The sequence below is a fragment of the Carassius gibelio genome, chromosome B3, assembly GCF_023724105.1.
Source record: "Carassius gibelio isolate Cgi1373 ecotype wild population from Czech Republic chromosome B3, carGib1.2-hapl.c, whole genome shotgun sequence".
NCBI lineage: Eukaryota > Metazoa > Chordata > Actinopteri > Cypriniformes > Cyprinidae > Carassius > Carassius gibelio.
In genome coordinates, this window is record NC_068398.1 from 52,163,661 (window position 1) to 52,177,805 (window position 14,145).

Below are 14,145 nucleotides of genomic sequence, written 5' to 3' on the forward strand. Positions count from 1 at the left end.
TACAAAATGCAGCCATCAATATGAAATATGATACTTTACAAACTCAAATGAATACTGGAAAAAAAAAGCTACCAAAAGGAAACTTATGGGTGGAAATACCTTTAAAAAAAAAAAAAAAAAATTAATTTAGTCCATTCGTTCTTGACGATTATGCCACAGGTTCTCATCAAGATAGCATTGAATGTTTTCCCATGCAATGCACCGAGGGAAATACCTCCTTGCATGGAGTATCCATCCCTGGCAGTCCTCTGCACCTATTGCCAGGCAACCAGCATTCATTGCCTCCAGGAGGGGCATCTGCTCATATGGCCAGTGATCATACACCTTCCACCTCCAAGCAGAGAAGAAGTCCTCGATTGGGTTCAGAAAAGGCGAGTATGCAGGGAGGAATTGTATCATAATACGAGGCTGTGCTGCAAACCATTCATTCACAAGGCGAGAGTGGTGGAAAGCCACATTGTCCCAAATTATTACATACAGCGTCATGCCAGGCCTCAACAGCCCTCTCTCTTCGGGTGGAATCAGTAATTCTTTCAATGCATCAAGAAATGTGATGAGGCGTTCTGTATTGTATGGGCCAATAGTTGGTATGTGGCAAAGGACTCCATCATTGGAGATGGCAGCACACATGGTGATATTGGCACCCCTCTGACCTGGCACTGTGACAGTGGCCCTCTGCCCAATGATGTTCCTCCCACGTTGCCTCACTTTACAGAGGTTGAAGCCGGCTTCATCCACAAAAATGAATTTGTGATGTGCCCCTTCAGCTTCAAGCTCAATTATTCTCTAAGAGAAAGAGCAAATTCATAAAGCAAATTATTCCAGTCGCATGTAACTATGGTAAACAAGGTATTACAAAAAAAATCTGTACCTGCACATACTGAAATCGTGCCTCCTTTACGATGTCAGAGTTTCTTTGAAATGGAACTCTGTACAGCTGCTTCATTCTGACATGGTTTTCGTTTAAGGACTCGATCTATAGTTGCCAAACTCACACTGTTCATATTTCGAAATGCTCCCTGATCTGCAATTACTGCTGCCTGGATTTCACGCAGTCTGATTGCATTGTTTGCCACTACCATATCTACAATGGCAGACTCCTGTTCAATACTAAATAGCTTTCCTCTGCCACCAGTGTGGCAATGTGTGGATTCTATAAAGTAAAAGCAAAAAGCATGTCAAAATTGACATTACTGTATGACAGTCACATAAATGGGATTGATAAAACATCTGCATTACTGTAGACACGGTTTGTTCTGCTAACAGGGCAATACAGTAAAGCTGAAATACACAGTGGTATACATTACAGTAACACTGTGAATTACCTGTTCTCATTCCGAAAAAACCTGACAATAGATGCCACAGTGCTCCAACTCAGAATGGGCTGGACCCTTTGTACAACATTTCTAAAGGACAAGCCATGATTGATGACATGGTCAATAATTGTTGCCCGAATTTCATTTGAAACTTGAGCTCGATTTTGTCCTCTTGCTGCTGCAGCTCCTCCACCACGCATACAAACTCCTCTTCCTCGGGCCCTTCTGCCATGGCCTCTTACTCTCCTTCCGTGCCTATGGCCTCTTTGATCCATGCTTGCAAATAGCAACACAGAGGTGGCATCTTTTATAGATGGATGAGGACTGATTGCTGATTGAAGAGTTGTGCAAATGAGTTTCACACAGGTGCATAGAGATTTATAATTATGCAAGTAGTTTCTATCAGCTGTGAATAGATTTTTTTCTTTTGTTCAACACAGTGAATCCAACAGAGTTTGGGGCCTTTCAATGAGATCTGTGGTAACTGTTTTGAAAAAGGGTGTGAAAAATGTGTGAAACAAATGAAAAAGTGTTAAAACGTTTACAAGAGAAGACTTCTGCTGTGCTAATAATGTGATGATGAAGATCAAGCGGATCCCAGTTTCATTTAGTGTGTCTTAGCAAATGAGAAAAACTGTAACATTACAGCAGCTAGTAGCTAAATTAGGCGCGGTCACTTTAAGAGACGATGAACGCATCTTTTTCCTCAAATGTTTACTTTCACTTAAGAAATAACTGACAAATAAAAAAAAGTTTTTTATTATTTGTATTGGGGTCGCTTTGACCCGCGGACATGAAAAACAACTACAGACTTGGCAACACCGGTTGGCATTTACTACACCGAGCCGTAAATCGCTGACAAGCTACACAAAATCAATGTTAAAATTGCAGGCAATTCTTTGTCGATTTTGAAAACGATTTTGTGTTAGTTGTCGGTAGACTACGGCTCTGTGTAGTAACTGCCGCTCCACCTGAACCAGTGTTGCCAAGTCTGCAATTGTTCTTCATGTCCGCGGTTTGAAGCAACCCCAATACCATTAACGTGATATTTATCCCCTAAAATGCGAATTTTACCAGGGCAACTTTTCCAAAAAATGTATAATTTAACCTCGGGAAGCAATTTTTACCGGCAACCTCCTGGAAACGCGACTGGGCTAGTTTTGGACCAGTTTTTAGAAGGAACTGGGCAGGATTTGTTGTGAAAACCTGGCAACCCTGATCTGAACGCACATGCTGGAGATATACTTCTAATTACAAGAGCATCTTTACTGATGAGATGCGAATTAAAAATCGCATTCGATTTTTTGCACAGCCCTAGTGCAAGTTGAGTGGCTTTCAGGACGAGGTCGTCGGGGTGCAGGCTAAGAGGTTAAACAACCGGCCAACCCCAAACTAGCTGCACATCAAGTGGTCCAACTGATTCGCATGCTACCAGCCTATACCAGCGCCAACAAATAATATTTATAGTATATTTATATAGTATAGTAATATTTATAGTTTATAGTTTCAGTAAGAAAACAAACAGACAGAAATCAGTTTGGAGAAGATCAACAGCAGTTCAGACTATGAAAAGGCAATGCAGAAAAGCCGAGCAGATCTGGCAGAAGACGAAACTTGAAATTCACTATAGCATCTATAAAGACAGCCTTCATGCTTTTAATGTGAAACTAGCCACAGCTAGACAGAATTTCTTCTCAAAACTTATAAACAGCACCCGTACTCTTTTTTTTCCACTGTTGAGAGACTGACAAATCCCCCAAGTCAGATTCCCAGTGAAATGCTCTCAGACAGCAAATGCAATGAGTTTGCTTCCTTCTTTTCTGAGAAGATCATCAATATCAGGAAAGCAGTTAACACATCCTAAAGTAATGCAGAGGTCAGACAGATTTGGCCACAATATCAAAAAGATACTATGTCTATTTTTGAAGCAATTGATAGCAAAATTCTGGAAGACATAGTGCAGCACCTAAAATCGTCATCCTGCTATCATGACACACTTCCCACATCTTTTTTCAAAAGTGTGCTTAACTGCTTAGAAGCAGATCTTTTAGAAGTCGTGAACACCTCACTTCTTTCTGGGACATTTAACAATGTCCCAGAAAGGGACTGCATTTGTTCAGCCCCTCCTGAAAAATAGCAATCTTGATAACACCATTTTGAGCAATTAGAGACCAATATCTAAACTTCCTTTTATAGGCAAAATGATAGAAAAGGTAGTTTTTAATCAGCTGAACAAATATTTAAACTCAAATGGATACCTGGACAATTTTCAAACTGGTTTTCGACCGCTTCACAGCACAGAGACCACACTCATTACGATAATAAATGATATTCGCTTAAATTGAGACTGGCAAAATATCGGTGCTGGTATTGCTAGATCTCAGTGCTGCGTTTGACACTGTCGATCATAACCTACTTCTACAGAGACTGGAAAACTGGGTTGGGCTTTCTGGGATGGTACTCAAATGGTTCAGGTCATACTTAGAAGGGAGAGGCTATTATGTGAGTCTAGGAGAGCATAAGTCTAAGTTGACGTCCACGACATGTGGTGTCCCACAAGGCTCAATTCTTACACCGCTCTTGTTTAGCCTGTATATGCTTCCACTAAGTCAAATAATGAGGAAGAACCAAATTGCCTGTCACAGCTATGCTGATGATCGTTTCCAAGATGGCGCCTGTGTACTGGGCCTGCCGTCTGTCACTCTTGTGGTTGCTTGTCTGGTTGTCTGCTCTATTTTTAAACTGCTACACACTTTTAATTTACGACCGTCAAGCACTTTTGGATATTCGCAACTCGGTTGCGACCTCTTTCACAAAATCTTACACTTTAGATGTGGACTGCTCCTTTAACAAGTCTGATGAGTCGTTCACATCGGCTATCCCTCAACATCCCGCGGAGAAAGCGAAGGAGGAAACAAGGAAACCGTGGAGGATACATCGTGAAGCTGAATGCTCATCTGTGGGCTGGCTTTCTCTCGGATCCTTCTCACGAATCGCTTTATGGTGGCTCTACTACCTGGTGTCCACTGGACGTGGCATACCGGTGGCTTCGTCATGTCCTCCCCCTGCACCCGAGCCCTGTTTCTCGTTCCGGTCACCACCGAACCGGCCTCAGCTCCCGACGTCGGGGAGTAACTCACAGAAATCTACGCGCGCTGGAAAGAGCGTCCTCACCTTCTTACTAAACGACTTTTTCTTAGCTCACAACTTGGATTTTATGTTTATCATGGAATCCTGGATAAAGGTTGGTGATCTAACTCCATTTTCTTATCTGATCCCTGATGACTGCACATTTTTTAACTCTCCTCGTCCGAGTGGACGCGGGGGTGGCATAGTAACAATTTTAAAGAACTCTCTCTCTGCACGCTGTCGATTGGTCCCTGGAACGGCCTTTTCCAGCTTTGAAGCTCAGTTTCTTCACTTGGACTGGAATGGTCCTGTATGTCTAGTGGTGATTTACTGTCCTCCGCACTGCACTAAGGATTTTACACAGAATTTCACTGAACTGATCGGCAATATTGCCACAAATTACGATCGCTTTCTATTGGCGGGCGACTTTAATATCCATGTCTGCTGTCCGTCTAACCCCTTATCACAGGAGTTTCTTAATATTCTCGATGCTTTCAATCTATCCCAGTGGATCAGTGTCGCTACTCATATTCAGGGACATACATTGGATCTTGTACACTCATATGGGCTTGATGTGACTGATATTGTGCTCTCAGATTTTATGATCTCTGACCATAAGCCTATATTATTCACACTGTCTCTTCCAAAGCTCTCTTATTTTTCTAAAACAACTGTAAGTCTTTCTTGCTTCTATTCTCCACAGTTTAGCACAAATTTCAACTTGAGTTTTGCTGATTGTTGCTCACAGTTGCACTTGGATCAACCGTTATCTGACTTGGATGCTGATCCACATCTTAGCCTCTTGAACTCTGCCTGGCTTCAGGCAGCAAATGCAACTGCCCCCCTTAAGCCTTACAAGCAAAAAACAAAATCTGTACCGTGGCAAAACTCTGATACCCGTCTCCTAAACTGTAGAAAGGCAGAATGTAAATGGAAACAAGACAGGCTGCATATCTCACTTCAAATGTTCAGAGACTCTCTTACTTCTTACCAGACTGCAGCTAAGTCTACAAAAGCTGCATATGTCACGGTAGGAAATCCATTGTTTCCTCCGTGTCATGTTTTGTGTTTGTATTTGTACTCTCGTAGTCTCCATGTGCTCGTTTGGTTAATTGTTGTCACCTGTATGTTGATTGTCTCGCTCCAGCTGAGCCTCATCTCCACTCTGCTATAAACACTCACCTCTCTCTCTGTCTGCCGTCAGATCCTCCTCATCGTCCCTATGACTGTGCGATAGAGTTATTGCCAGGTACTTCTCCGCCTAAGGGCAAGTTATATTCTTTGTCTATTCCAGAGATGGCGGCCATGGAGAAATATATATCCAGTTCTCTAGCAACGGGGTTTATCCGCCCTTCTTCTTCTCCAGCGGGGGCGGGGTTCTTTTTTGTGGGAAAGAAGGACGGATCCTTGCGACCTTGCATTGACTACCGAGGGCTGAACAACATAACGGTAAAGAATACCTATCCTTTACCGCTTATGTCTTCAGCTTTTGAGAGGTTGCAGGGAGCGTCCGTTTTCACTAAATTGGACTTACGTAATGCTTATCATTTGGTCCGCATCAGGGAGGGGGATGAGTGGAAGACTGCCTTTAACACCCCTAGAGGCCATTTTGAGTACTGCGTGATGCCTTTCGGGCTAACGAACTCGCCGGCAGTCTTCCAAGCACTCGTTAATGACGTGTTGCGAGACATGGTCGATCTGTTCATATATGTTTACCTGGATGACATATTGATTTTTTCTTCGTCTCTCCAGGAACACGTGCAACACGTACGACGAGTGCTTCTGCGGTTGCTAGAGAATGGATTGTTTGTCAAGGCGGAGAAATGCGTTTTTCATGCACAGTCTGTTTCCTTTCTAGGACACATCATTTCGACTGAGGGTGTTCGCATGGATCCTGAGAAGGTTAAGGCTGTGGTAAATTGGCCATCCCCAGAGTCTCGCAAGGCCCTGCAGAGATTTCTGGGGTTCGCCAATTTTTACCGGCGTTTCATTCGCAATTTCAGCCAACTAGCCGCTCCTCTGACCGCCTTGACCTCCCCTAGTTTGACGTTCAGGTGGTCAGACGCAGCCGAGGCTGCGTTTGCCAAACTGAAAAGCTGCTTTGTTTCAGCTCCCATTCTCGTCACCCCTGATCGTTCACGTCAATTCATAGTGGAGGTCGACGCGTCAGAGGTGGGGGTAGGAGCAGTGTTGTCCCAACGCGCATCCTCAGACGGAAGGGTGCATCCGTGCGCGTATTATTCTCACCGTTTATCTCCTGCAGAAGTTAATTATGACATTGGCAATCGAGAGTTGTTGGCAGTCAAACTTGCACTGGAAGAATGGCGTCACTGGCTTGAGGGGTCGGGTGTACCTTTCATTGTATGGACGGACCATAAGAATCTCGAATACATTAGAACCGCCAAAAGACTTAACTCCAGGCAGGCTCGGTGGGCATTGTTTTTCGGTCGTTTCGATTTTACACTTTCTTACCGGCCGGGTTCCAAAAACATCAAACCCGATGCTTTATCCCGTCTTTTTGAGCGTTCCGATCGTACTGCTACTCCCGAGCCCATTTTACCGGGGACCATCATTATCTCCGCGCTCAGATGGGAGGTCGAATCGAAGGTGTTGACTGCCTTAGAAGGGGTAACGCCCCCGGCTCGTTGCCCACCGAACCGATTGTTTGTGCCGGAGGGGTTACGGTCAGACGTTCTCCAGTGGGGTCATTGTTCCAGTGTTGCTTGTCACCCAGGGGTTAGTAGAACTAGGTTTCTAGTCAAGCAACGATTTTGGTGGCCTGGTATGGCTCGTGACGTCCACGACTTCGTCTTGGCTTGTTCAGTTTGCGCTATTGGTAAGACTTCCAATCGACCTCCAGATGGGTTACTCTTACCGCTGTCTGTCCCTTCGAGACCCTGGTCCCACATTTCGCTAGATTTCATTACCGCCCTCCCGCCCTCTAAGGGCAATACGGTGATTTTAACCGTAGTGGACCGGTTCTCGAAGGCGACTCATTTTATTCCCTTGCCCAAATTACCTTCAGCCAAGGAAACAGCGGTAGCTGTCATTGACCACGTCTTCCGTATACATGGCCTTCCGACAGACGTGGTTTCTGACAGGGGTCCCCAATTTGTGTCCAAATTTTGGCGAGAATTTTGTAAATTGTTAGGAGCGACTGTTAGTCTTTCTTCCGGGTTCCATCCCCAGAGCAATGGTCAAACCGAGCGAGCCAATCAGGATGTCGAAAGGGTTTTGCGATGTTTGGCTTCCAATAATCCTTCGTCCTGGTGTCAGCAACTCTCAATTGTGGAGTACGCACACAATTCTTTGCCAGTGTCATCTACGGGCATGTCTCCATTTAAGTGTAGTTTAGGGTACCAACCACCTAATTTTGTCAGTACGGAATCCGAGGTTTCGGTCCCCTCCGCACACGCACTAGTCCAGAGGTGTCACCGCACCTGGACCAGAGCTCGTAGAGCTCTGCTCCAGGCTAGGTCGCGCACCAAGGCTAAGGCCGATCGCCACCGGTCGAAGCCTCCCCGTTACGTCGTCGGTCAAAGAGTGTGGCTTTCAACCCAGAATATTCAGATGCGTTCCGTTTCGAATAAACTTGCTCCCAAATTTATTGGCCCGTTTTCTGTTACCAAAATCATTAATCCGGTAACAGTGCGTCTTAGCCTTCCTCCGACGTACAGGAGGGTTCATCCCGTGTTCCATGTGTCCAAAATTAAACCGGTGATTTTTTCCCGTCTTAATCCGCCTGCCCCGGTCCCCCCCCCCCGCCTCGTATCGTTAATGGGGAAACCACATATTTGGTTAATCGTATTCTGGACTCTAGACGGAGGGGACGCGGATTTCAGTACTTGGTGGATTGGGAAGGTTACGGTCCGGAGGAGAGAAGGTGGGTTCCTGCTCGGGACATACTGGATCACCGCCTTATTGATGATTACAATCTACAGGTAAGGCAGGCTGGGAACGTCAGGTGACGTCCTAGGGGAGGGGGTACTGTCACGGTAGGAAATCCATTGTTTCCTCCGTGTCATGTTTTGTGTTTGTATTTGTACTCTCGTAGTCTCCATGTGCTCGTTTGGTTAATTGTTGTCACCTGTATGTTGATTGTCTCGCTCCAGCTGAGCCTCATCTCCACTCTGCTATAAACACTCACCTCTCTCTCTGTCTGCCGTCAGATCCTCTCTCATGTTTCCGTGTCGTAGTTGGATTTCCGTCTTCCGTGTTCGTGTGCTGGATTGGGTTCGTGTTGTCGTCCTCGTGTCAGTGTTCCGGTCTGTTCCTGGTTTCAACCATTGACCACCTTCACCTGCACCATCGACTTCACCATCCAGCTCTTCTCACGCCACCGTAGACCTTCCTTGCCATTGCCAACATTCTGGACTCTCTTTCTAATAAACATCATCTGATTGCCTGCAATTGCTTCCTCCTCTTTTACCTGTCGTTACAGCATAATTTTCCAACCTATTCTAAACCTAAGGTTTTGTTTTCAATTATTCAATCTGTTACCAATCCTTCTGTTAACACCTTGCCTGTTGCCTCTGATGCTCTCTGTGAAAGCTTCTTGAGATATTTTAGTGACAAAATTACTAACTTAAGACTTGGTGTCTGCCCCACTTTAACTTTAACCATCTCTCCAATCATGTCATCTTCCTCTGCATTTTTGGATGCTTTTGAACCCATCAGTCTCCAGGAATTGAAGGAGGTGATTGACAATCTTAAAACCTTAAACCACATTCTGTTCTAGTGATATCATTCACCCCACATTTTTAAAATTAATTACTGATTCGATTGGGCCAGGTCTGCTGTCTCTTATTAATAAGTGTCTCCAAACTGGCTATGTTCCTGCCGACTTTAAAGTTGCTACAGTCACTCCTCTACTCAAGAAGCCTTCACTGGACCACACTGTTCTAAAAAATGTTCGTCCAATTTCTGTTTTGCCTTTCATTTCAAAAGTTTTAGAGAAAATTGTGCTGAATCAACTTCAACACTTTTTGACTAGTAATTCTATTTATGAGGTTTTTTAATCTGGTTTTAAGTCTGCTCACAGCAATGAGTCCACCCTTTTGACTGCACTGAGTCCGCCCTTTTTAGAGTGTTAAATGATATTTACCTCTCCACTGATTCCGGGGACTCTGTGGTTCTTATTCTTTTAGATTTATCTGCTGCTTTTGATACCATAGACTTACTATTATCTAGATTAGAGTCTTGGGCAGGTCTAAAAGCAAATGCTCTGAAATGGTTTCAGTCATACCTATCTGACAGAAAGTTTTTAATGAAACTGGGAATTTTTTTCTCTTCCCCTGCTCCTCTGACCTGTGGCCTTCCACAAGGCTCTATTTTAGCTCCCTCTCTATTCTCTCTGTACATGCTACCTCTGGGTTCTATTATAAGAAAACATGGTGTGTCTTTTCATTTTTACGCAGATGACACTCAAATCTATCTTCCAGTTAAGAAAAACAACTCCACTGCGATCACTTCTCTTCTCCAATATTTAGGGGAGGTTAAATTATGGCTAGCCCAAAATTTCCTCTTCTTAAACGAGGACAAGACCGAGGTAATTGTTTTTGGTCCTAATGAGAACTCTCAGTGTATAAGCCCTGAGCTAGAAAGTTTGTCCGTTTTCAGATCCTCACGGGTGCAGAACCTAGGTATTATTATTGACCAACACTTAAAATTTGATAGACATATCTCTTCTGTTATTGGATACAGTTTCTATCAGCTTTGTTTACTGTCTAAAATTAAAAACTTTCTCACTCCAAAAACTCTAGAAATGGCTGTTCATGCATTTGTTACATTGCGTCTAGATTACTGCAATTCTTGCGGTATATTGCGGTATATCTAAATCTCAAATTGCACGACTTCAGCTTGTCCAAAATGCTGCAGCCAGACTTCTTTTAAACTGTCGTAAACATGAACACATCACTCCAATTATTAGATCCCTTCACTGGTTGCTGATTTCTCAGAGAATAGACTTTAAAATTCTCCTCTTCATTTATAAATCCCTTCATAACAAAGCTCCTGTCTATTTATCTGAACTTCTTCATCCATATACTCCATCAAGAAGCCTACGATCCTGTGACCAGGCTCTGTTGGTGGTCCCTCACGTTAGGCTAATTGGTAGAGGGCAGCGTGCATTTGCGATGGCTGGGCCACGACTCTGGAATACCCCGTCTTTAGAGATCAGACTGGCCCCTTCCTTGTCTATTATTAAGTCCTTGCTAAAAACTTTTTTATTTTCCTTAGTGTACTGGCTACTGTAATATGCTAAATTTTGAAATGGGTGGTTTAAAATTTTTGTCTGGTCTATTTTTCATGTATGTGTAATATTCTTGCTCTTCTGTAAAGCACTTTGGTCAACCGGGAGGCTGTTGTAAATGCGCTATACAAATAAAATTTAAATTGAAATTAAATTGAATTGAAATGATACCCAGATTTACCTAGCCTTATCTCCAAATAACTACAGCCCCATTGACTCCCTCTGCCAATGCATTGATTAAAGGGGGGGTGAAATGCTCATTTTCACTCAATATCCTGTTATTCTTGAGTACCTATAGAGTAGTACTGCATCCTTCATAACTCCAAAAAGTCTTTAGTTTTATTATATTCATAAGAGAAAGATAGTCTGTACCGATTTTTCCCGGAAAAACACGAGCACCTAGAGGCTTGACGTCTGGGCGGAGCTAAAGAATCACGAGCGCCAGTAGGCTTTTGCGTTGAGAGCGTTTGGAAGCTGTGACATTACCCAGAGCCGTTGAAAAACATATTTAACGGCTCTGACATTGCCTTGAGGAAAAAACCATCATCCAAAATAAACCATGGCTAACAGTCAGATTCAGCCGTTTATTTATGATCCAGAATCAGATCCCGAGGCTGAAACTGAACGAGAGCACCAGCAGCAACAACGACTCGCTCCGAGCGGGGCTCGAACCCGGGTCTCCGATGGGAGGCGGACGCACTAACAAGGAGGCAGAGATATTTGAAGCAGTTTTACTCACCGCCTGCGGTTCCAACACACAATCGTGACCCTTTTTCGTTGGGATTGCATCATCCTTAAGAAATAAACGATACGCAAATCCGTCGTCAAACTGGGCCTTGTTTGTAAAACAAGCATCTTAGAACTGCAGGGAACAAACACAAACACTTGCACAAAATCCGTTGATGCTCTGTAAAAATAAACTCCGTCCACTGGTCCCTTAATGCTGTTTTTTCTTTGGTAATCTGTGCAGGGTTGTCTTGCCCTGGCAACCAAAAACACTCCTCCTTTTGTGACATTTCGCGACGCTCTCGCTCTGATCAGTGATTGTCTGTGCACAGCCTCTCTCTGCTCTGCTGTACGGGAGCGCACGCTCTTCCGGGAGAGGTGCCCTCAGGACCCATATAAGGAAATTCCGCTCCATCTAACGTCACACAGAGCCATACTCGAAAAAAACTTTCCGAAACTTGTGACAAACCGGAAGGAGTATTTTTGGAACAGAAATACTCCTTCAAATGTACAACTTAATTTATGAAACTTTGTCCATGTTTAGCATGGGAATCCAACTCTTTAACAGTGTAAAAAACTCAGTATGCATGAAATAGCATTTCACCCCCCCTTTAACACTAGCACTACCGGAATTCTATAATTACTAGAACTGCCAATAGCGGTCATTTTGACTGTTCATACCAGACAGCAGTGAATGTCATTTTTGTCATGTTATATTTACTTCAAAGCTTCTATGGTCATGTTTTATGAAAAATGGGGGGTAATTTAAGCATACATAATATAATATGTTCATGATATTATTGTGTAAGAGCTACTAGACCTCCCACAAAAGTGCATGCCGCAATTTGCTTTCAGCAATTTTCATCCGGCGAGCTGGAGATCAAAGTTTTTCACCGCAGTAAAAATGTTGTTTTTGAAAGTCAAAATGTCAACAAATATAAAATGAAGCAGAATATTTCGTTAGATAAAAACATATTGTGAATTTTGGAAATGATTACATCTGTCTTTATTCAATACATTTTGACTTTTGGAGTTTACAATGCTTTAGCATTATCGGAAATTTTTGGACCACACGAATCGGAAACAATTTTATGCAGCCTCTAATGAAATCTAGAATGAATAAATAGTTCTGTTATATTAGGACAGATAATAAACTCTGAATCACTCTCAGAATCAGTGTCAGACGAACTGTCAAGAGACCAAGAGACATCGCTCTCTGCTCCTCCATCAGACTCTGCATCATCAATGTTCTCAAGCAAGGATAAAACCTCAGTGACAGTCATTTTCTTTCTTGTTGCCATTTTGACGGTAAAGCTAAGTTTTAGCTTAGCAAAAGCATACAAAACTGCCAGAAAAAGGTTGCTAGGCAACAGCTACGCACATCTTTAACGGTGGGAAAAAGCGCTGAGGAGATACAACGCCTGTAAATATGTGCGGTCAAATTGACCGCTATGGCCATTCAAGGTAGAAATACTCAGAACTCTTTTGTGTTTTGTAATTTTAATAAAATAACAATGTTAAAATAAAATTTACATTAATTTAAGAAAAGTCATGAAACTGTAGTTATATGGGTTTTATTTCAACAAAGTTATTACATTGCAAATCTTTAAAACGGTCAAAATGACTGCCTTGGTAGTTCTAGTGTTAAAACAACTGACCTTATTTCAATCATATTTCAATGTTGAAAGTTGGTCATGTGCTGGAAGTTTTTCAACCGTTCATCTTTAAAAGTTGAATCAACGTTGTTTCAATGAAGGTCAGTCATGTGCCGGCTGGGAATTAAGTCTCAGTTTTCACACCTAACTAGCGATATTGATAGCTATTAATAGTCTGACATTGGTAATTAATCTGTCAAAATGTTAAAAGTGACCAAAATACATCGAGGAACAACTGTTGAGTCTTGTGAAAGATAATACCCCGAGACCTGTTTTTATTATTGTGTGATGGTTTAGATGCCGAAGCTGCCGACGATCGTCATAATGAGGTGTCTAGGTATATTTATATGTCTATGCAAAAAATGCCAGCGCTGATTTTATTTTTTTTTGTCTCAGTCCAGCCCTTGTCACGTTTATAAGAGAGGAGTTACTCTCGACCGCCTTTCACTTTCAGCTCAGCTGTGGTGGCACTAGTGCACCGTGAGCTGGTTTTCTAACCGCAAGGCTACGAGAGAAGAAGACGAAGAAAACGAAACGAAAAAGTTTGAGCTCATCTTTAGATGACATGCCTTTTTCATAGACCAGAGAACAGAATCGTTAACATCGTAATTATTGGTAAGTCCGTGTCCTCTCGGCACTACATCATATTTTCTCTCCATTTAAAATGCTCGTCGAAGCGCTATAAGTGGATCTGTAAGTCATAAACCATCTACAAAAACAAAAGTTGCTCCAGCTGTTTTTAAGAGACCCTGTTTCTGGAATGGAAACGTGGGGTGTTACTTTGTCAAAACCGGTGGCCCAGTGAAAATGTGTCCTGGGGTCAAACCACATCAGTAGCATTTAAATGTTTAAATATCGAGGAAATGAAACGTGTGCTGCTGTTGTTGTCTGCTAATGTGTTAATACTGTTTTATTTCGTAATGAGATGTTGTATAGTAGCGATCGTTGTTTTGAACAGCATTTTGTCTGATAAATCTGGGCTTATCTTTATTATCACTACTGTATTTTCTAGAGCTGACAATAGATAAATTGAATCACAACCTTTTTGTGTGATTATACACACACTTAT

The 14,145-nt window shown here is 42.8% G+C and overlaps 2 protein-coding genes across 4 annotated transcripts in view; both read left to right on the forward strand.

Moving 5' to 3' along the window:
* The window catches only part of LOC127951901 (patched domain-containing protein 3), a 126,378-nt gene that overhangs the window by 95,145 nt on the left and 17,088 nt on the right, over positions 1-14,145 (forward strand). The gene's annotated exons all lie outside the window — the stretch shown is intronic.
* LOC127951902 (patched domain-containing protein 3-like) overlaps positions 1-14,145 on the forward strand; it is a 126,378-nt gene that overhangs the window by 95,145 nt on the left and 17,088 nt on the right. Inside the window, exon 1 of one of the 3 annotated variants that reach the window (XM_052550039.1) lies at positions 13,526-13,691. The exons of the other annotated variants lie outside the window; for them this stretch is intronic. The gene's annotated coding sequence lies outside the window, so the exon portion shown is untranslated. Of the gene's footprint in view, positions 1-13,525; positions 13,692-14,145 lie in introns of those variants that run through there. 3 annotated transcript variants of the gene reach the window in all.